General features: G+C 30.2%; 18 non-coding genes across 18 annotated transcripts; all 18 read right to left on the reverse strand.

The window, feature by feature from the left end:
• Nucleotides 1-1,650: 1,650 nt before the first annotated feature.
• Nucleotides 1,651-1,723, reverse strand: TRNAT-CGU (transfer RNA threonine (anticodon CGU)). The gene has a single exon. It is a non-coding gene; the product is annotated as a tRNA-Thr (tRNA).
• A 437-nt stretch (nt 1,724-2,160) lies between these two features.
• TRNAT-AGU (transfer RNA threonine (anticodon AGU)) lies at nt 2,161-2,234 on the reverse strand. The gene has a single exon. It is a non-coding gene; the product is annotated as a tRNA-Thr (tRNA).
• A 2,461-nt stretch (nt 2,235-4,695) lies between these two features.
• Nucleotides 4,696-4,768, reverse strand: TRNAT-CGU (transfer RNA threonine (anticodon CGU)). The gene has a single exon. It is a non-coding gene; the product is annotated as a tRNA-Thr (tRNA).
• A 948-nt stretch (nt 4,769-5,716) lies between these two features.
• TRNAT-CGU (transfer RNA threonine (anticodon CGU)) lies at nt 5,717-5,789 on the reverse strand. The gene has a single exon. It is a non-coding gene; the product is annotated as a tRNA-Thr (tRNA).
• Nucleotides 5,790-6,737: 948 nt separating this feature from the next.
• On the reverse strand, nt 6,738-6,810 carry TRNAT-CGU (transfer RNA threonine (anticodon CGU)). Its single transcript has one exon. It is a non-coding gene; the product is annotated as a tRNA-Thr (tRNA).
• Nucleotides 6,811-7,757: 947 nt separating this feature from the next.
• On the reverse strand, nt 7,758-7,830 carry TRNAM-CAU (transfer RNA methionine (anticodon CAU)). Its single transcript has one exon. It is a non-coding gene; the product is annotated as a tRNA-Met (tRNA).
• Nucleotides 7,831-8,269: 439 nt separating this feature from the next.
• Nucleotides 8,270-8,343, reverse strand: TRNAT-AGU (transfer RNA threonine (anticodon AGU)). The gene has a single exon. It is a non-coding gene; the product is annotated as a tRNA-Thr (tRNA).
• A 1,456-nt stretch (nt 8,344-9,799) lies between these two features.
• Nucleotides 9,800-9,872, reverse strand: TRNAT-CGU (transfer RNA threonine (anticodon CGU)). Its single transcript has one exon. It is a non-coding gene; the product is annotated as a tRNA-Thr (tRNA).
• A 436-nt stretch (nt 9,873-10,308) lies between these two features.
• Nucleotides 10,309-10,382, reverse strand: TRNAT-AGU (transfer RNA threonine (anticodon AGU)). The gene has a single exon. It is a non-coding gene; the product is annotated as a tRNA-Thr (tRNA).
• Nucleotides 10,383-12,856: 2,474 nt separating this feature from the next.
• TRNAM-CAU (transfer RNA methionine (anticodon CAU)) lies at nt 12,857-12,929 on the reverse strand. The gene has a single exon. It is a non-coding gene; the product is annotated as a tRNA-Met (tRNA).
• Nucleotides 12,930-13,877: 948 nt separating this feature from the next.
• Nucleotides 13,878-13,950, reverse strand: TRNAT-CGU (transfer RNA threonine (anticodon CGU)). Its single transcript has one exon. It is a non-coding gene; the product is annotated as a tRNA-Thr (tRNA).
• Nucleotides 13,951-15,918: 1,968 nt separating this feature from the next.
• TRNAT-CGU (transfer RNA threonine (anticodon CGU)) lies at nt 15,919-15,991 on the reverse strand. The gene has a single exon. It is a non-coding gene; the product is annotated as a tRNA-Thr (tRNA).
• A 948-nt stretch (nt 15,992-16,939) lies between these two features.
• TRNAT-CGU (transfer RNA threonine (anticodon CGU)) lies at nt 16,940-17,012 on the reverse strand. The gene has a single exon. It is a non-coding gene; the product is annotated as a tRNA-Thr (tRNA).
• A 947-nt stretch (nt 17,013-17,959) lies between these two features.
• Nucleotides 17,960-18,032, reverse strand: TRNAM-CAU (transfer RNA methionine (anticodon CAU)). The gene has a single exon. It is a non-coding gene; the product is annotated as a tRNA-Met (tRNA).
• A 437-nt stretch (nt 18,033-18,469) lies between these two features.
• TRNAT-AGU (transfer RNA threonine (anticodon AGU)) lies at nt 18,470-18,543 on the reverse strand. Its single transcript has one exon. It is a non-coding gene; the product is annotated as a tRNA-Thr (tRNA).
• Nucleotides 18,544-19,998: 1,455 nt separating this feature from the next.
• On the reverse strand, nt 19,999-20,071 carry TRNAT-CGU (transfer RNA threonine (anticodon CGU)). Its single transcript has one exon. It is a non-coding gene; the product is annotated as a tRNA-Thr (tRNA).
• A 436-nt stretch (nt 20,072-20,507) lies between these two features.
• TRNAT-AGU (transfer RNA threonine (anticodon AGU)) lies at nt 20,508-20,581 on the reverse strand. The gene has a single exon. It is a non-coding gene; the product is annotated as a tRNA-Thr (tRNA).
• Nucleotides 20,582-21,016: 435 nt separating this feature from the next.
• Nucleotides 21,017-21,089, reverse strand: TRNAT-CGU (transfer RNA threonine (anticodon CGU)). Its single transcript has one exon. It is a non-coding gene; the product is annotated as a tRNA-Thr (tRNA).
• Between the last annotated feature and the right edge of the window lie 636 nt (nt 21,090-21,725).

Consider the following 21,725-nt stretch of genomic DNA (forward strand, 5'->3'; position numbering starts at 1 on the left):
TGTGTTTTTATAAGGTTTAAGATGATCTTTTCAACAGTAAGATGAATCAGACTTTTACATTTTAATTGTATCGGAATAAGACCTAATGAAAATGATTTGTTATATAACAATGAGAAAAGCAAGGCGCTGCTGAGAGTTGAACTCAGGATTTCCAGTTTACTAGACAGGCGCTTTAACCAGCTAAGCCACAGCACCCACTTGATTCTTAAATTTGAAACACTTTTCTTTATGGTGTTCAAGAGAATATTGCTTTTTCACTTTCATATTCTTTCCTAAGTTCACACACTTCTCTACTCAAACACTTAAGATGAAAGAAGACTCTTCATTTATTCAAAAACACCTCTCTAATTTGAAGTTTACCCTATTCATATCATTTTAAACTATACCTTGCTGAAGAATGGATTAGTTGAATTCAACAATAGAGTGATCATTCACCTCTATCTTGTTCTTTGTCATTTTCTTTTCCCTATTTCAGTCAATGCATTCCTACAAAAATCTTCACAATACCAATCATTTTATTTAATTTTTAAGATAACTTATTCTAAAGTTCATAGAACCAGATGTTTATTCTTAAATTGTATTCAACATGTGTTTGATGAAAATTATTCGGAAAGCATGGAGAAAACAGTTAGGTGCTGCTGAGATTTGAACTCAGGATTTCCTGTTTATGAGACAGGCGCTTTAATCACTAAGCCACAGCACAACATTAATAGTAAAAAATGCATTAATAATTTATTGTTGATGATGAAAATGTGTTTCCTGCTATGAATTCTTCTTTATATGTATTGTAATCTTAAACACGAAAAGATACACAATCACTATGCAAGGATTAATATGTTTTAATAAACAGGTACTCTTATAAAACCCAATTTCATTTCTTGAATTCTTTACAATTTTGTTTCATGAAGGTATTAATATTGCTCAAATCTAGGTAGAAATTTCATCTACGTCTTTCTCATAGATATGTAGTTTTTTTTAATTTTGCAATAACAGTATTCATTCTATAATCTTGAAAATACTTGGGGTTTTATAAGGTTTAAGATTATCTTTTCAACAGTAAGAAGAATCAGACTTTTATATTTTAATTGTATCAGAATAAGACCTAATGAAAATGATTTGTTATATAACAATGATAAAAGCAAGGCGCTGCTGAGTGTTGAACTGAAGATCTCCTGTTAACTAGACACGCACTTTAACCAGCTAAGCCACAGCACCCACTTGAGTCTTAAATTTGAAACACTTTTCTTTATGGTGTTCAAGAGAATATTGCTTTTTCACTTTCATATTCTTTTCTAAGTTCACACACTTCTCTACTCAAACACTTAAGATGAATGAAGACTCTTCATTTATTCAAAAACACCTGTCTAATTTGAAGTTTACCCTATTCATATCATTTTAAACTATACCTTGCTGAAGAATGGATTACTTGAATTCAACAATAGAGTGATCATTCACCTCTATCTTGTTCTTTGTCATTTTCTTTTCCCTATTTCAGTCAATGCATTCCTACAAAAATCTTCACAATACCAATCATTTTATTTTATTTTTAAGATAACGTATTCTAAAGTTCATAGAACCAGATGTTTATTCTTAAATTGTTTTCAACACTTGTTTGATGAAAATTATTCGGAAAGCATGGAGAAAACAGTTAGGTGCTGCTGAGATTTGAACTCATGATTTCCTGTTTACGAGACAGGCGCTTTAACCACTAAGCCACAGCACCAACGTTAATAGTTAAAAATGCATAAATAATTTATTGTTGATGATGAAAATGTGTTTTCTGCCATAAATTCTTCTTTATATGTATTGTAATCTTAAACACGAAAAGATACTCAATCACTAATCAAGGATTAATATGTTTTAATAAACAGGTACTCTTATAAAACCCAATTTCATTTCTTGAATTCTTTACAATTTTGTTTCATGAAGGTATTAATATTGCTCAAATCTAGGTAGAAATTTCATCTACGTCTTTCTCATAGATATGTAGTTTTTTTCATTTTGCAATACAGTATTCATTCTATAATCTTGAAAATACATTGGTTTTTATAAGGTTTAAGATGATCTTTTCAACAGTAAGATGAATCAGACTTTTATATTTTAATTGTATCGGAATAAGACCTAATGAAAATGATTTGTTATATAACAATGAGAAAAGCAAGGCGCTGCTGAGAGTTGAACTCAGGATCTCCAGTTTACTAGACAGACGCTTTAACCAGCTAAGCCACAGCGCCCACTTGATTCTTAAATTTGAAACACTTTTCTTTATGGTGTTCAAGAGAATATTGCTTTTTCACTTTCATATTCTTTTCTAAGTTCACACACTTCTCTACTCAAACACTTAAGATGAAAGAAGACTCTTCATTTATTCAAAAACACCTCTCTAATTTGAAGTTTACCCTATTCATATCATTTTAAACTATACCTTGCTGAAGAATGGATTACTTGAATTCAACAATAGAGTGATCATTCACCTCTATCTTGTTCTTTGTCATTTTCTTTTCCCTATTTCAGTCAATGCATTCCTACAAAAATCTTCACAATACCAATCATTTTATTTAATTTTTAAGATAACTTATTCTAAAGTTCATAGAACCAGATGTTTATTCTTAAATTGTATTCAACATGTGTTTGATGAAAATTATTCGGAAAGCATGGAGAAAACAGTTAGGTGTTGCTGAGATTTGAACTCAGGATTTCCTGTTTACGAGACAGGCGCTTTAATCACTAAGCCACAGCACCAACATTAATAGTAAAAAATGCATAAATAATTTATTGTTGATGATGAAAATGTGTTTCCTGCTATGAATTCTTCTTTATATGTATTGTAATCTTAAACACGAAAAGATACACAATCACTACGCAAGGATTAATATGTTTTAATAAACAGGTACTCTTATAAAACACAATTTCATTTCTTGAATTCTTTACAATTTTGTTTCATGAAGGTATTAATATTGCTCAAATCTAGGTAGAAATTTCATCTACGTCTTTCTCATAGATATGTAGTTTTTTTTCATTTTGCAATAACAGTATTCATTCTATAATCTTGAAAATACTTGGGTTTTTATAAGGTTTAAGATGATCTTTTCAACAGTAAGATGAATCAGACTTTTATATTTTAATGGTATCGGAATAAGACCTAATGAAAATGATTTGTTATATAACAATGAGAAAAGCAAGGAGCTGCTGAGAGTTGAACTCAGTATCTCCTGTTTACTAGACAGGCGCTTTAACCAGCTAAGCCACAGCACCCACTTGATTCTTAGTTTTGAAACACTTTTCTTTATGGTGTTCAAGAGAATATTGCTTTTTCACTTTCATATTCTTTTCTAAGTTCACACACTTCTCTACTCAAACACTTAAGATGAATGAAGACTCTTCATTTATTCAAAAACACCTCTCTAATTTGAAGTTTACCCTATTCATATCATTTTAAACTATACCTTGCTGAAGAATGGATTAGTTGAATTCAACAATAGAGTGATCATTCACCTCTATCTTTTTCTTTGTCATTTTCTTTTCCCTTTTTCAATCAATGCATGCCTACAAAAATCTTCACAATACCAAGTATTTTATTTCATTTTTAAGATAACTTATTCTAAAGTTCATAGAACCAGACGTTTATTCTTAAATTGTATTCAACACTTGTTTAATGAAAATTATTCGGAAAGCCCGGAGAAAACAGTTAGGTGCTCAGGATTTCCTGTTTACGAGACAGGCGTTTTAACCACTAAGCCACAGCACCAACGTTAATAGTAGAAAATGCATAAATAATTTATTGTTGATGATGAAAATGTGTTTTCTGCTATAAATTCTTCTTTATATGTATTGTAATCTTAAACACGAAAAGATACTCAATCACTACGCAAGGATTAATATGTTTTAATAAACAGGTACTCTTATAAAACCCAATTTCATTTCTTGAATTCTTTACAATTTTTTTCATGAAGGTATTAATATTGCTCAAATCTAGGTAGAAATTTCATCTACGTCTTTCTCATAGATATGTAGTTTTTTTTCATTTTGCAATAACAGTATTCATTCTATAATCTTAAAAATACTTGGGTTTTTATAAGGTTTAAGATGATCTTTTCAACAGTAAGATGAATCAGACTTTTATATTTTAATTGTATCGGAATAAGACCTAATGAAAATGATTTGTTATATAACAATGAGAAAAGCAAGGCGCTGCTGAGTGTTGAACTCAGGATCTCCTGTTAACTAGACATGCGCTTTAACCAGCTAAGCCACAGCACCCCCTTGAGTCTTAATTTTGAAACACTTTTCTTTATGGTGTTCAAGAGAATATTGCTTTTTCACTTTCATATTCTTTTCTAAGTTCACACACTTCTCTACTCAAACACTTAAGATGAATGAAGACTCTTCATTTATTCAAAAACACCTCTCTAATTTGAAGTTTACCCTATTCATATCATTTTAAACTATACCTTGCTGAAGAATGGATTACTTGAATTCAACAATAGAGTGATCATTCATCTCTATCTTGTTCTTTGTCATTTTCTTTTCCCTATTTCAGTCAATGCATTCCTACAAAAATCTTCACAATACCAATCATTTTATTTAATTTTTAAGATAACGTATTCTAAAGTTCATAGAACCAGATGTTTATTCTTAAATTGTATTCAACACTTGTTTGATGAAAATTATTCGGAAAGCATGGAGAAAACAGTTAGGTGCTGCTGAGATTTGAACTCAGGATTTCCTGTTTACGAGACAGGCGCTTTAACCACTAAGCCACAGCACCAACGTTAATAGTAAAAAATGCATAAATAATTTATTGTTGATGATGAAAATGTGTTTTCTGCCATAAATTCTTCTTTATATGTATTGTAATCTTAAACACGAAAAGATACTCAATCACTACGCAAGGATTAATATGTTTTAATAAACAGGTACTCTTATAAAACCCAATTTCATTTCTTGAATTCTTTACCATTTTGTTTCATGAAGGTATTAATATTTCTCAAATCTAGGTAGAAATTTCATCTACGTCTTTCTCATAGATATGTAGTTTTTTTTCATTTTGCAATAATAGTATTCATTCTATAATCTTAAAAATACTTGGGTTTTTATAAGGTTTAAGATGATCTTTTCAACAGTAAGATGAATCAGACTTTTATATTTTAATTGTATCGGAATAAGACCTAATGAAAATGATTTGTTATATAACAATGAGAAAAGCAAGGCGCTGCTGAGTGTTGAACTCAGGATCTCCTGTTAACTAGACATGCGCTTTAACCAGCTAAGCCACAGCACCCACTTGAGTCTTAATTTTGAAACACTTTTCTTTATGGTGTTCAAGAGAATATTGCTTTTTCACTTTCATATTCTTTTCTAAGTTCACACACTTCTCTACTCAAACACTTAAGATGAATGAAGACTCTTCATTTATTCAAAAACACCTCTCTAATTTGAAGTTTACCCTATTCATATCATTTTAAACTATACCTTGCTGAAGAATGGATTACTTGAATTCAACAATAGAGTGATCATTCATCTCTATCTTGTTCTTTGTCATTTTCTTTTCCCTATTTCAGTCAATGCATTCCTACAAAAATCTTCACAATACCAATCATTTTATTTAATTTTTAAGATAACGTATTCTAAAGTTCATAGAACCAGATGTTTATTCTTAAATTGTATTCAACACTTGTTTGATGAAAATTATTCGGAAAGCATGGAGAAAACAGTTAGGTGCTGCTGAGATTTGAACTCAGGATTTCCTGTTTACGAGACAGGCGCTTTAACCACTAAGCCACAGCACCAACGTTAATAGTAAAAAATGCATAAATAATTTATTGTTGATGATGAAAATGTGTTTTCTGCCATAAATTCTTCTTTATATGTATTGTAATCTTAAACACGAAAAGATACTCAATCACTACGCAAGGATTAATATGTTTTAATAAACAGGTACTCTTATAAAACCCAATTTCATTTCTTGAATTCTTTACAATTTTGTTTCATGAAGGTATTAATATTGCTCAAATCTAGGTAGAAATTTCATCTACGTCTTTCTCATAGATATGTAGTTTTTTTCATTTTGCAATAACAGTATTCATTCTATAATCTTGAAAATACTTGGGTTTTTATAAGGTTTAAGATGATCTTTTCAACAATTGAGATGATTCAGACTTTTATATTTTAATTGTATCAGAATAAGACCTAATGAAAATGATTTGTTATATAACAATGAGAAAAGCAAGGCGCTGCTGAGAGTTGAACCCAGGATCTCCTGTTTACTAGACAGGCGCTTTAACCAGCTAAGCCACAGCATCCACTTGATTCTTAATTTTGAAACACTTTTCTTTATGGTGTTCAAGAGAATATTGCTTTTTCACTTTCATATTCTTTTCTAAGTTCACACACTTCTCTACTCAAACACTTAAGATGAATGAAGACTCTTCATTTATTCAAAAACACCTCTCTAATTTGAAGTTTACCCTATTCATATCATTTTAAACTATACCTTGCTGAAGAATGGATTACTTGAATTCAACAATAGAGTGATCATTCACCTCTATCTTGTTCTTTGTCATTTTCTTTTCCCTATTTCAGTCAATGCATTCCTACAAAAATCTTCACAATACCAATCATTTTATTTAATTTTTAAGATAACGTATTCTAAAGTTCATAGAACCAGATGTTTATTCTTAAATTGTATTCAACACTTGTTTGATGAAAATTCTTCGGAAAGCATGGAGAAAAGAGTTAGGTGCTGCTGAGATTTGAACTCAGGATTTCCTGTTTACGAGACAGGCGCTTTAACCACTAAGCCACAGCACCAACGTTAATAGTAAAAAATGCATAAATAATGTATTGTTGATGATGAAATTGTGTGTTCTGCCATAAATTCTTCTTTATATGTATTGTAATCTTAAACACGAAAAGATACTCAATCACTACGCAAGGATTAATATGTTTTAATAAACAGGTACTCTTATGAAACCCAATTTCATTTCTTGAATTCTTTACAATTTTGTTTCATGAAGGTATTAATATTGCTCAAATCTAGGTAGAAATTTCATCTACGTATTTCTCATAGATATGTAGTTTTTTTCATTTTGCAATAACAGTATTCATTCTATAATCTTGAAAATACTTGTGTTTTTATAAGGTTTAAGATGATCTTTTCAACAGTAAGATGAATCAGACTTTTACATTTTAATTGTATCGGAATAAGACCTAATGAAAATGATTTGTTATATAACAATGAGAAAAGCAAGGCGCTGCTGACAGTTGAACTCAGGATTTCCAGTTTACTAGACAGGCGCTTTAACCAGCTAAGCCACAGCACCCACTTGATTCTTAAATTTGAAACACTTTTCTTTATGGTGTTCAAGAGAATATTGCTTTTTCACTTTCATATTCTTTCCTAAGTTCACACACTTCTCTACTCAAACACTTAAGATGAAAGAAGACTCTTCATTTATTCAAAAACACCTCTCTAATTTGAAGTTTACCCTATTCATATCATTTTAAACTATACCTTGCTGAAGAATGGATTAGTTGAATTCAACAATAGAGTGATCATTCACCTCTATCTTGTTCTTTGTCATTTTCTTTTCCCTATTTCAGTCAATGCATTCCTACAAAAATCTTCACAATACCAATCATTTTATTTAATTTTTAAGATAACTTATTCTAAAGTTCATAGAACCAGATGTTTATTCTTAAATTGTATTCAACATGTGTTTGATGAAAATTATTCGGAAAGCATGGAGAAAACAGTTTGGTGCTGCTGAGATTTGAACTCAGGATTTCCTGTTTATGAGACAGGCGCTTTAATCACTAAGCCACAGCACCAACATTAATAGTAAAAAATGCATAAATAATTTATTGTTGATGATGAAAATGTGTTTCCTGCTATGAATTCTTCTTTATATGTATTGTAATCTTAAACACGAAAAGATACACAATCACTACGCAAGGATTAATATGTTTTAATAAACAGGTACTCTTATAAAACCCAATTTCATTTCTTGAATTCTTTACAATTTTGTTTCATGAAGGTATTAATATTGCTCAAATCTAGGTAGAAATTTCATCTACGTCTTTCTCATAGATATGTAGTTTTTTTAAATTTTGCAATAACAGTATTCATTCTATAATCTTGAAAATACTTGGGGTTTTATAAGGTTTAAGATTATCTTTTCAACAGTAAGAAGAATCAGACTTTTATATTTTAATTGTATCAGAATAAGACCTAATGAAAATGATTTGTTATATAACAATGAGAAAAGCAAGGCGCTGCTGAGAGTTGAACTCAGGATCTCCAGTTTACTAGACAGGCGCTTTAACCAGCTAAGCCACAGCGCCCACTTGATTCTTGAATTTGAAACACTTTTCTTTATGGTGTTCAAGAGAATATTGCTTTTTCACTTTCATATTCTTTTCTAAGTTCACACACTTCTCTACTCAAACACTTAAGATGAAAGAAGACTCTTCATTTATTCAAAAACACCTCTCTAATTTGAAGTTTACCCTATTCATATCATTTTAAACTATACCTTGCTGAAGAATTGATTAGTTGAATTCAACAATAGAGTGATCATTCACCTCTATCTTGTTCTTTGTCATTTTCTTTTCCCTATTTCAGTCAATGCATTCCTACAAAAATCTTCACAATACCAATCATTTTATTTAATTTTTAAGATAACTTATTCTAAAGTTCATAGAACCAGATGTTTATTCTTAAATTGTATTCAACATGTGTTTGATGAAAATTATTCGGAAAGCATGGAGAAAACAGTTAGGTGTTGCTGAGATTTGAACTCAGGATTTCCTGTTTACGAGACAGGCGCTTTAATCACTAAGCCACAGCACCAACATTAATAGTAAAAAATGCATAAATAATTTATTGTTGATGATGAAAATGTGTTTCCTGCTATGAATTCTTCTTTATATGTATTGTAATCTTAAACACGAAAAGATACACAATCACTACGCAAGGATTAATATGTTTTAATAAACAGGTACTCTTATAAAACACAATTTCATTTCTTGAATTCTTTACAATTTTGTTTCATGAAGGTATTAATATTGCTCAAATCTAGGTAGAAATTTCATCTACGTCTTTCTCATAGATATGTAGTTTTTTTTCATTTTGCAATAACAGTATTCATTCTATAATCTTGAAAATACTTGGGTTTTTATAAGGTTTAAGATGATCTTTTCAACAGTAAGATGAATCAGACTTTTATATTTTAATGGTATCGGAATAAGACCTAATGAAAATGATTTGTTATATAACAATGAGAAAAGCAAGGAGCTGCTGAGAGTTGAACTCAGTATCTCCTGTTTACTAGACAGGCGCTTTAACCAGCTAAGCCACAGCACCCACTTGATTCTTAGTTTTGAAACACTTTTCTTTATGGTGTTCAAGAGAATATTGCTTTTTCACTTTCATATTCTTTTCTAAGTTCACACACTTCTCTACTCAAACACTTAAGATGAATGAAGACTCTTCATTTATTCAAAAACACCTCTCTAATTTGAAGTTTACCCTATTCATATCATTTTAAACTATACCTTGCTGAAGAATGGATTAGTTGAATTCAACAATAGAGTGATCATTCACCTCTATCTTTTTCTTTGTCATTTTCTTTTCCCTTTTTCAATCAATGCATGCCTACAAAAATCTTCACAATACCAAGTATTTTATTTCATTTTTAAGATAACTTATTCTAAAGTTCATAGAACCAGACGTTTATTCTTAAATTGTATTCAACACTTGTTTAATGAAAATTATTCGGAAAGCCTGGAGAAAACTGTTAGGTGCTGCTGAGATTTGAACTCAGGATTTCCTGTTTACGAGACAGGCGTTTTAACCACTAAGCCACAGCACCAACGTTAATAGTAGAAAATGCATAAATAATTTATTGTTGATGATGAAAATGTGTTTTCTGCTATAAATTCTTCTTTATATGTATTGTAATCTTAAACACGAAAAGATACTCAATCACTACGCAAGGATTAATATGTTTTAATAAACAGGTACTCTTATAAAACCCAATTTCATTTCTTGAATTCTTTACAATTTTTTTCATGAAGGTATTAATATTGCTCGAATCTAGGTAGAAATTTCATCTACTTCTTTCTCATAGATATGTATTTTTTTCATTTTGCAATAACTGTATTCATTCTATAATCTTGAAAATTCTTGGCTTTTTATAAGGTTTAAGATGATCTGTTCAACAGTAAGATGAATCAGACTTTTATATTTTAATTGTATCGGAATAAGACCTAATGAAAATGATTTGTTATATAAAAATGAGAAAAGCAAGGCACTGCTGAGAGTTGAACTCAGGATCTCCTGTTTACTAGACAGGCGCTTTAACCAGCTAAGCCACAGCACCCACTTGATTCTTAATTTTGAAACACTTTTCTTTATGGTGTTCAAGAGAATATTGCTTTTTTACTTTCATATTCTTTTCTAAGTCCACACACTTCTGCACTCAAACACTTAAGATGAATGAAGACTCTTCACTTATTCAAAAACACCTCTCTAATTTGAATTTTACCCTATTCATATCATTTTAAAATATACCTTGCTGAAGAATGGATTAGTTGAATTCAAAAATAGAGTGATCATTCACCTCTATCTTGTTCTTTGTCATTTTCTTTTCCCTATTTCAGTCAATGCATTCCTACAGAAATCTTCACAATACCAAGCATGTTATTTAATTTTTAAGATAACTTATTCTAAAGTTCATAGAACCAGATGGTTATTATTAAATTGTATTCAACACTTGTTTGATGAAAAGTATTTGGAAAGCATTGAGAAAACAATTAGGTGCTGCTGAGATTTGAACTCAGGATTTCCTGTTTACGAGACAGGCTCTTTAACCACTAAGCCACAGCACCAACGTTAGTAGTAAAAAATGCATAAATAATTTATTGTTGATGATGAAAATGTGTTTTCTACCATGAATTCTTCATATATGTATTGTAATCTTAAACACGAAAAGATACTCAATCACTACGCAAGGATTAATATGTTTTAATAAACAGGTACTCTTATAAAACCCAATTTCATTTCTTGAATTCTTTACAATTTTGTTTCATGAAGGTATTAATATTGCTCAAATCTAGGTAGAAATTTCATCTACGTCTTTCTCATAGATATGTAGTTTTTTTCATTTTGCAATAACAGTATTCATTCTATAATCTTGAAAATACTTGGGTTTTTATAAGGTTTAAGATGATCTTTTCAACAGTAAGATGAATCAGACTTTTATATTTTAATTGTATCGGAATAAGACCTAATGAAAATGATTTGTTATATAACAATGAGAAAAGCAAAGCGCTGCTGAGAGTTGAACTCAGGATTTCCAGTTTACTAGACAGGCGCTTTAACCAGCTAAGCCACAGCACCCACTTGATTCTAAAATTTGAAACACTTTTCTTTATGGTGTTCAAGAGAATATTGCTTTTTCACTTTCATATTCTTTTCTAAGTTCACACACTTCTCTACTCAAACACTTAAGATGAAAGAAGACTCTTTATTTATTCAAAAACACCTCTCTAATTTGAAGTTTACCCTATTCATATCATTTTAAACTATACCTTGCTGAAGAATGGATTGGTTGAATTCAACAATAGAGTGATCATTCACCTCTATCTTGTTCTTTGTCATTTTCTTTTCCCTATTTCAGTCAATGCATTCCTACAAAAATCTTCACAATACCAATCATTTTATTTAATTTTTAAGATAACTTATTCTAAAGTTCATAGAACCAGATGTTTATTCTTAAATTGTATTCAACATGTGTTTGATGAAAATTAGTCGGAAAGCATGGAGAAAACAGTTAGGTGCTGCTGAGATTTGAACTCAGGATTTCCTGTTTACGAGACAGGCGCTTTAATCACTAAGCCACAGTACCAAAATTAATAGTAAAAAATGCATAAATAATTTATTGTTGATGATGAAAATGTGTTTCCTGCTATGAATTCTTCTTTATATGTATTGTAATCTTAAACACGAAAAGATACACAATCACTACGCAAGGATTAATATGTTTTAATAAACAGGTACTCTTATAAAACCCAATTTCATTTCTTGAATTCTTTACCATTTTGTTTCATGAAGGTATTAATATTGCTCAAATCTAGGTAGAAATTTCATCTACTTCTTTCTCATAGATATGTAGTTTTTTTCATTTTGCAATAACAGTATTCATTCTATAATCTTAAAAATACTTGGGTTTTTATAAGGTTTAAGATGATCTTTTCAACAGTAAGATGAATCAGACTTTTATATTTTAATTGTATCGGAATAAGACCTAATGAAAATGATTTGTTATATAACAATGAGAAAAGCAAGGCGCTGCTGAGTGTTGAACTCAGGATCTCCTGTTAACTAGACATGCGCTTTAACCAGCTAAGCCACAGCACCCACTTGAGTCTTAATTTTGAAACACTTTTCTTTATGGTGTTCAAGAGAATATTGCTTTTTCACTTTCATATTCTTTTCTAAGTTCACACACTTCTCTACTCAAACACTTAAGATGAATGAAGACTCTTCATTTATTCAAAAACACCTCTCTAATTTGAAGTTTACCCTATTCATATCATTTTAAACTATACCTTGCTGAAGAATGGATTACTTGAATTCAACAATAGAGTGATCATTCATCTCTATCTTGTTCTTTGTCATTTTCTTTTCCCTATTTCAGTCAATGCATTCCTACAAAAATCTTCACAATACCAATCATTTTATTTAATTTTGAAGATAACATATTCTAAAGTTCATAGAACCAGATGTTTATTCTTAAATTGTATTCAACACTTGTTTGATGAAAATTATTCGGAAAGCATGGAGAAAACAGTTAGGTGCTGCTGAGATTTGAACTCAGGATTTCCTGTTTATGAGACAGGCGCTTTAACCACTAAGCCACAGCACCAACGTTAATAGTAAAAAATGCATAAATAATTTATTGTTGATGATGAAAATGTGTTTTCTGCCATAAATTCTTCTTTATATGTATTGTAATCTTAAACACGAAAAGATACTCAATCACTACGCAAGGATTAATATGTTTTAATAAACAGGTACTCTTATAAAACCCAATTTCATTTCTTGAATTCTTTACCATTTTGTTTCATGAAGGTATTAATATTGCTCAAATCTAGGTAGAAATTTCATCTACGTCTTTCTCATAGATATGTAGTTTTTTTTCATTTTGCAATAACAGTATTCATTCTATAATCTTAAAAATACTTGGGTTTTTATAAGGTTTAAGATGATCTTTTCAACAGTAAGATGAATCAGACTTTTATATTTTAATTGTATCGGAATAAGACCTAATGAAAATGATTTGTTATATAACAATGAGAAAAGCAAGGCGCTGCTGAGAGTTGAACCCAGGATCTCCTGTTTACTAGACAGGCGCTTTAACCAGCTAAGCCACAGCATCCACTTGATTCTTAATTTTGAAACACTTTTCTTTATGGTGTTCAAGAGAATATTGCTTTTTCACTTTCATATTCTTTTCTAAGTTCACACACTTCTCTACTCAAACACTTAAGATGAATGAAGACTCTTCATTTATTCAAAAACACCTCTCTAATTTGAAGTTTACCCTATTCATATCATTTTAAACTATACCTTGCTGAAAAATGGATTACTTGAATTCAACAATAGAGTGATCATTCACCTCTATCTTGTTCTTTGTCATTTTCTTTTCCCTATTTCAGTCAATGCATTCCTACAAAAATCTTCACAATACCAATCATTTTATTTAATTTTTAAGATAACGTATTCTAAAGTTCATAGAACCAGATGTTTATTCTTAAATTGTATTCAACACTTGTTTGATGAAAATTCTTCGGAAAGCATGGAGAAAAGAGGTAGGTGCTGCTGAGATTTGAACTCAGGATTTCCTGTTTACGAGACAGGCGCTTTAACCACTAAGCCACAGCACCAACGTTAATAGTAAAAAATGCATAAATAATTTATTGTTGATGATGAAATTGTGTGTTCTGCCATAAATTCTTCTTTATATGTATTGTAATCTTAAACACGAAAAGATACTCAATCACTACGCAAGGATTAATATGTTTTAATAAACAGGTACTCTTATGAAACCCAATTTCATTTCTTGAATTCTTTACAATTTTGTTTCATGAAGGTATTAATATTGCTCAAATCTAGGTAGAAATTTCATCTACGTATTTCTCATAGATATGTAGTTTTTTTCATTTTGCAATAACAGTATTCATTCTATAATCTTGAAAATACTTGTGTTTTTATAAGGTTTAAGATGATCTTTTCAACAGTAAGATGAATCAGACTTTTACATTTTAATTGTATCGGAATAAGACCTAATGAAAATGATTTGTTATATAACAACGAGAAAAGCAAGGCGCTGCTGAGAGTTGAACTCAGGATTTCCAGTTTACTAGACAGGCGCTTTAACCAGCTAAGCCACAGCACCCACTTGATTCTTAAATTTGAAACACTTTTCTTTATGGTGTTCAAGAGAATATTGCTTTTTCACTTTCATATTCTTTCCTAAGTTCACACACTTCTCTACTCAAACACTTAAGATGAAAGAAGACTCTTCATTTATTCAAAAACACCTCTCTAATTTGAAGTTTACCCTATTCATATCATTTTAAACTATACCTTGCTGAAGAATGGATTAGTTGAATTCAACAATAGAGTGATCATTCACCTCTATCTTGTTCTTTGTCATTTTCTTTTCCCTATTTCAGTCAATGCATTCCTACAAAAATCTTCACAATACCAATCATTTTATTTAATTTTTAAGATAACTTATTCTAAAGTTCATAGAACCAGATGTTTATTCTTAAATTGTATTCAACATGTGTTTGATGAAAATTATTCGGAAAGCATGGAGAAAACAGTTAGGTGCTGCTGAGATTTGAACTCAGGATTTCCTGTTTATGAGACAGGCGCTTTAATCACTAAGCCACAGGACCAACATTAATAGTAAAAAATGCATAAATAATTTATTGTTGATGATGAAAATGTGTTTCCTGCTATGAATTCTTCTTTATATGTATTGTAATCTTAAACACGAAAAGATACACAATCACTACGCAAGGATTAATATGTTTTAATAAACAGGTACTCTTATAAAACCCAATTTCATTTCTTGAATTCTTTACAATTTTGTTTCATGAAGGTATTAATATTGCTCAAATCTAGGTAGAAATTTCATCTATGTCTTTCTCATAGATATGTAGTTTTTTTTCATTTTGCAATAACAGTATTCATTCTATAATCTTAAAAATACTTGGGGTTTTATAAGGTTTAAGATGATCTTTTCAACAGTAAGATGAATCAGACTTTTATATTTTAATTGTATCGGAATAAGACCTAATGAAAATGATTTGTTATATAACAATGAGAAAAGCAAGGCGCTGCTGAGTGTTGAACTCAGGATCTCCTGTTAACTAGACATGCGCTTTAACCAGCTAAGCCACAGCACCCACTTGAGTCTTAATTTTGAAACACTTTTCTTTATGGTGTTCAAGAGAATATTGCTTTTTCACTTTCATATTCTTTTCTAAGTTCACACACTTCTCTACTCAAACACTTAAGATGAATGAAGACTCTTCATTTATTCAAAAACACCTCTCTAATTTGAAGTTTACCCTATTCATATCATTTTAAACTATACCTTGCTGAAGAATGGATTACTTGAATTCAACAATAGAGTGATCATTCATCTCTATCTTGTTCTTTGTCATTTTCTTTTCCCTATTTCAGTCAATGCATTCCTACAAAAATCTTCACAATACCAATCATTTTATTTAATTTTTAAGATAACGTATTCTAAAGTTCATAGAACCAGATGTTTATTCTTAAATTGTTTTCAACACTTGTTTGATGAAAATTATTCGGAAAGCATGGAGAAAACAGTTAGGTGCTGCTGAGATTTGAACTCATGATTTCCTGTTTACGAGACAGGCGCTTTAACCACTAAGCCACAGCACCAACGTTAATAGTTAAAAATGCATAAATAATTTATTGTTGATGATGAAAATGTGTTTTCTGCCATAAATTCTTCTTTATATGTATTGTAATCTTAAACACGAAAAGATACTCAATCACTAATCAAGGATTAATATGTTTTAATAAACAGGTACTCTTATAAAACCCAATTTCATTTCTTGAATTCTTTACAATTTTGTTTCATGAAGGTATTAATATTGCTCAAATCTAGGTAGAAATTTCATCTACGTCTTTCTCATAGATATGTAGTTTTTTTCATTTTGCAATAACAGTATTCATTCTATAATCTTGAAAATACTTGGGTTTTTATAAGGTTTAAGATGATCTTTTCAACAATTAGGATGAATCAGACTTTTATATTTTAATTGTATCGGAATAAGACCTAATGAAAATGATTTGTTATATAACAATGAGAAAAGCAAGGCGCTGCTGAGAGTTGAACCCAGGATCTCCTGTTTACTAGACAGGCGCTTTAACCAGCTAAGCCACAGCATCCACTTGATTCTTAATTTTGAAACACTTTTCTTTATGGTGTTCAAGAGAATATTGCTTTTTGACTTTCATATTCTTTTCTAAGTTCACACACTTCTCTACTCAAACACTTAAGATGAATGAAGACTCTTCATTTATTCAAAAACACCTCTCTAATTTGAAGTTTACCCTATTCATATCATTTTAAACTATACCTTGCTGAAGAATGGATTACTTGAATTCAACAATAGAGTGATCATTCACCTCTATCTTGTTCTTTGTCATTTTCTTTTCCCTATTTCAGTCAATGCATTCCTACAAAAATCTTCACAATACCAATCATTTTATTTAATTTTTAAGATAACGTATTCTAAAGTTCATAGAACCAGATGTTTATTCTTAAATTGTATTCAACACTTGTTTGATGAAAATTCTTCGGAAAGCATGGAGAAAAGAGTTAGGTGCTGCTGAGATTTGAACTCAGGATTTCCTGTTTACGAGACAGGCGCTTTAACCACTAAGCCACAGCACCAACGTTAATAGTAAAAAATGCATAAATAATTTATTGTTGATGATGAAATTGTGTGTTCTGCCATAAATTCTTCTTTATATGTATTGTAATCTTAAACACGAAAAGATACTCAATCACTATGCAAGGATTAATATGTTTTAATAAACAGGTACTCTTATGAAACCCAATTTCATTTCTTGAATTCTTTACAATTTTGTTTCATGAAGGTATTAATATTGCTCAAATCTAGGTAGAAATTTCATCTACGTATTTCTCATAGATATGTAGTTTTTTTCATTTTGCAATAACAGTATTCATTCTATAATCTTGAAAATACTTGTGTTTTTATAAGGTTTAAGATGATCTTTTCAACGGTAAGATGAATCAGACTTTTACATTTTAATTGTATCGGAATAAGACCTAATGAAAATGATTTGTTATATAACAATGAGAAAAGCAAGGCGCTGCTGAGAGTTGAACTCAGGATTTCCAGTTTACTAGACAGGCGCTTTAACCAGCTAAGCCACAGCACCCACTTGATTCTTAAATTTGAAACACTTTTCTTTATGGTGTTCAAGAGAATATTGCTTTTTCACTTTCATATTCTTTCCTAAGTTCACACACTTCTCTACTCAAACACTTAAGATGAAAGAAGACTCTTCATTTATTCAAAAACACCTCTCTAATTTGAAGTTTACCCTATCCATATCATTTTAAACTATACCTTGCTGAAGAATGGATTAGTTGAATTCAACAATAGAGTGATCATTCACCTCTATCTTGTTCTTTGTCATTTTCTTTTCCCTATTTCAGTCAATGCATTCCTACAAAAATCTTCACAATACCAATCATTTTATTTAATTTTTAAGATAACTTATTCTAAAGTTCATAGAACCAGATGTTTATTCTTAAATTGTATTCAACATGTGTTTGATGAAAATTATTCGGAAAGCATGGAGAAAACAGTTTGGTGCTGCTGAGATTTGAACTCAGGATTTCCTGTTTATGAGACAGGCGCTTTAATCACTAAGCCACAGCACCAACGTTAATAGTTAAAAATGCATAAATAATTTATTGTTGATGATGAAAATGTGTTTTCTGCCATAAATTCTTCTTTATATGTATTGTAATCTTAAACACAAAAAGATACTCAATCACTAATCAAGGATTAATATGTTTTAATAAACAGGTACTCTTATAAAACCCAATTTCATTTCTTGAATTCTTTACAATTTTGTTTCATGAAGGTATTAATATTGCTCAAATCTAGGTAGAAATTTCATCTACGTCTTTCTCATAGATATGTAGTTTTTTTCATTTTGCAATACAGTATTCCTTCTATAATCTTGAAAATACATGGGTTTTTATAAGGTTTAAGATGATCTTTTCAACAGTAAGATGAATCAGACTTTTATATTTTAATTGTATCGGAATAAGACCTAATGAAAATGATTTGTTATATAACAATGAGAAAAGCAAGGCGCTGCTGAGAGTTGAACTCAGGATCTCCAGTTTACTAGACAGGCGCTTTAACCAGCTAAGCCACAGCGCCCACTTGATTCTTGAATTTGAAACACTTTTCTTTATGGTGTTCAAGAGAATATTGCTTTTTCACTTTCATATTCTTTTCTAAGTTCACACACTTCTCTACTCAAACACTTAAGATGAAAGAAGACTCTTCATTTATTCAAAAACACCTCTCTAATTTGAAGTTTACCCTATTCATATCATTTTAAACTATACCTTGCTGAAGAATTGATTAGTTGAATTCAACAATAGAGTGATCATTCACCTCTATCTTGTTCTTTGTCATTTTCTTTTCCCTATTTCAGTCAATGCATTCCTACAAAAATCTTCACAATACCAATCATTTTATTTAATTTTTAAGATAACTTATTCTAAAGTTCATAGAACCAGATGTTTATTCTTAAATTGTATTCAACATGTGTTTGATGAAAATTATTCGGAAAGCATGGAGAAAACAGTTAGGTGTTGCTGAGATTTGAACTCAGGATTTCCTGTTTACGAGACAGGCGCTTTAATCACTAAGCCACAGCACCAACATTAATAGTAAAAAATGCATAAATAATTTATTGTTGATGATGAAAATGTGTTTCCTGCTATGAATTCTTCTTTATATGTATTGTAATCTTAAACACGAAAAGATACACAATCACTACGCAAGGATTAATATGTTTTAATAAACAGGTACTCTTATAAAACACAATTTCATTTCTTGAATTCTTTACAATTTTGTTTCATGAAGGTATTAATATTGCTCAAATCTAGGTAGAAATTTCATCTACGTCTTTCTCATAGATATGTAGTTTTTTTCATTTTGCAATAACAGTATTCATTCTATAATCTTGAAAATACTTGGGTTTTTATAAGGTTTAAGATGATCTTTTCAACAGTAAGATGAATCAGACTTTTATATTTTAATGGTATCGGAATAAGACCTAATGAAAATGATTTGTTATATAACAATGAGAAAAGCAAGGAGCTGCTGAGAGTTGAACTCAGTATCTCCTGTTTACTAGACAGGCGATTTAACCAGCTAAGCCACAGCACCCACTTGATTCTTAGTTTTGAAACACTTTTCTTTATGGTGTTCAAGAGAATATTGCTTTTTCACTTTCATATTCTTTTCTAAGTTCACACACTTCTCTACTCAAACACTTAAGATGAATGAAGACTCTTCATTTATTCAAAAACACCTCTCTAATTTGAAGTTTACCCTATTCATATCATTTTAAACTATACCTTGCTGAAGAATGGATTAGTTGAATTCAACAATAGAGTGATCATTCACCTCTATCTTTTTCTTTGTCATTTTCTTTTCCCTTTTTCAATCAATGCATGCCTACAAAAATCTTCACAATACCAAGTATTTTATTTCATTTTTAAGATAACTTATTCTAAAGTTCATAGAACCAGACGTTTATTCTTAAATTGTATTCAACACTTGTTTAATGAAAATTATTCGGAAAGCCTGGAGAAAACAGTTAGGTGCTGCTGAGATTTGAACTCAGGATTTCCTGTTTACGAGACAGGCGTTTTAACCACTAAGCCACAGCACCAACGTTAATAGTAGAAAATGCATAAATAATTTATTGTTGATGATGAAAATGTGTTTTCTGCTATAAATTCTTCTTTATATGTATTGTAATCTTAAACACGAAAAGATACTCAATCACTACGCAAGGATTAATATGTTTTAATAAACAGGTACTCTTATAAAACCCAATTTCATTTCTTGAATTCTTTACAATTTTTTTCATGAAGGTATTAATATTGCTCAAATCTAGGTAGAAATTTCATCTACTTCTTTCTCATAGATATGTATTTTTTTCATTTTGCAATAACTGTATTCATTCTATAATCTTGAAAATTCTTGGCTTTTTATAAGGTTTAAGATGATCTGTTCAACAGTAAGATGAATCAGACTTTTATATTTTAATTGTATCGGAATAAGACCTAATGAAAATGATTTGTTATATAAAAATGAGAAAAGCAAGGCACTGCTGAGAGTTGAACTCAGGATCTCCTGTTTACTAGACAGGCGCTTTAACCAGCTAAGCCACAGCACCCACTTGATTCTTAATTTTGAAACACTTTTCTTTATGGTGTTCAAGAGAATATTGCTTTTTTACTTTCATATTCTTTTCTAAGTCCACACACTTCTGCACTCAAACACTTAAGATGAATGAAGACTCTTCACTTATTCAAAAACACCTCTCTAATTTGAATTTTACCCTATTCATATCATTTTAAAATATACCTTGCTGAAGAATGGATTAGTTGAATTCAAAAATAGAGTGATCATTCACCTCTATCTTGTTCTTTGTCATTTTCTTTTCCCTATTTCAGTCAATGCATTCCTACAGAAATCTTCACAATACCAAGCATGTTATTTAATTTTTAAGATAACTTATTCTAAAGTTCATAGAACCAGATGGTTATTATTAAATTGTATTCAACACTTGTTTGATGAAAAGTATTTGGAAAGCATTGAGAAAACAATTAGGTGCTGCTGAGATTTGAACTCAGGATTTCCTGTTTACGAGACAGGCGCTTTAACCACTAAGCCACAGCACCAACGTTAATAGTAAAAAATGCATAAATAATTTATTGTTGATGATGAAAATGTGTTTTCTACCATGAATTCTTCATATATGTATTGTAATCTTAAACACGAAAAGATACTCAATCACTACGCAAGGATTAATATGTTTTAATAAACAGGTACTCTTATAAAACCCAATTTCATTTCTTGAATTCTTTACAATTTTGTTTCATGAAGGTATTAATATTGCTCAAATCTAGGTAGAAATTTCATCTACGTCTTTCTCATAGATATGTAGTTTTTTTCATTTTGCAATAACAGTATTCATTCTATAATCTTGAAAATACTTGGGTTTTTATAAGGTTTAAGATGATCTTTTCAACAGTAAGATGAATCAGACTTTTATATTTTAATTGTATCGGAATAAGACCTAATGAAAATGATTTGTTATATAACAATGAGAAAAGCAAGGCGCTGCTGAGAGTTGAACTCAGGATTTCCAGTTTACTAGACAGGCGCTTTAACCAGCTAAGCCACAGCACCCACTTGATTCTAAAATTTGAAACACTTTTCTTTATGGTGTTCAAGAGAATATTGCTTTTTCACTTTCATATTCTTTTCTAAGTTCACACACTTCTCTACTCAAACACTTAAGATGAAAGAAGACT

Source organism: Lissotriton vulgaris, chromosome 12, assembly GCF_964263255.1.
Source record: "Lissotriton vulgaris chromosome 12, aLisVul1.2, whole genome shotgun sequence".
NCBI lineage: Eukaryota > Metazoa > Chordata > Amphibia > Caudata > Salamandridae > Lissotriton > Lissotriton vulgaris.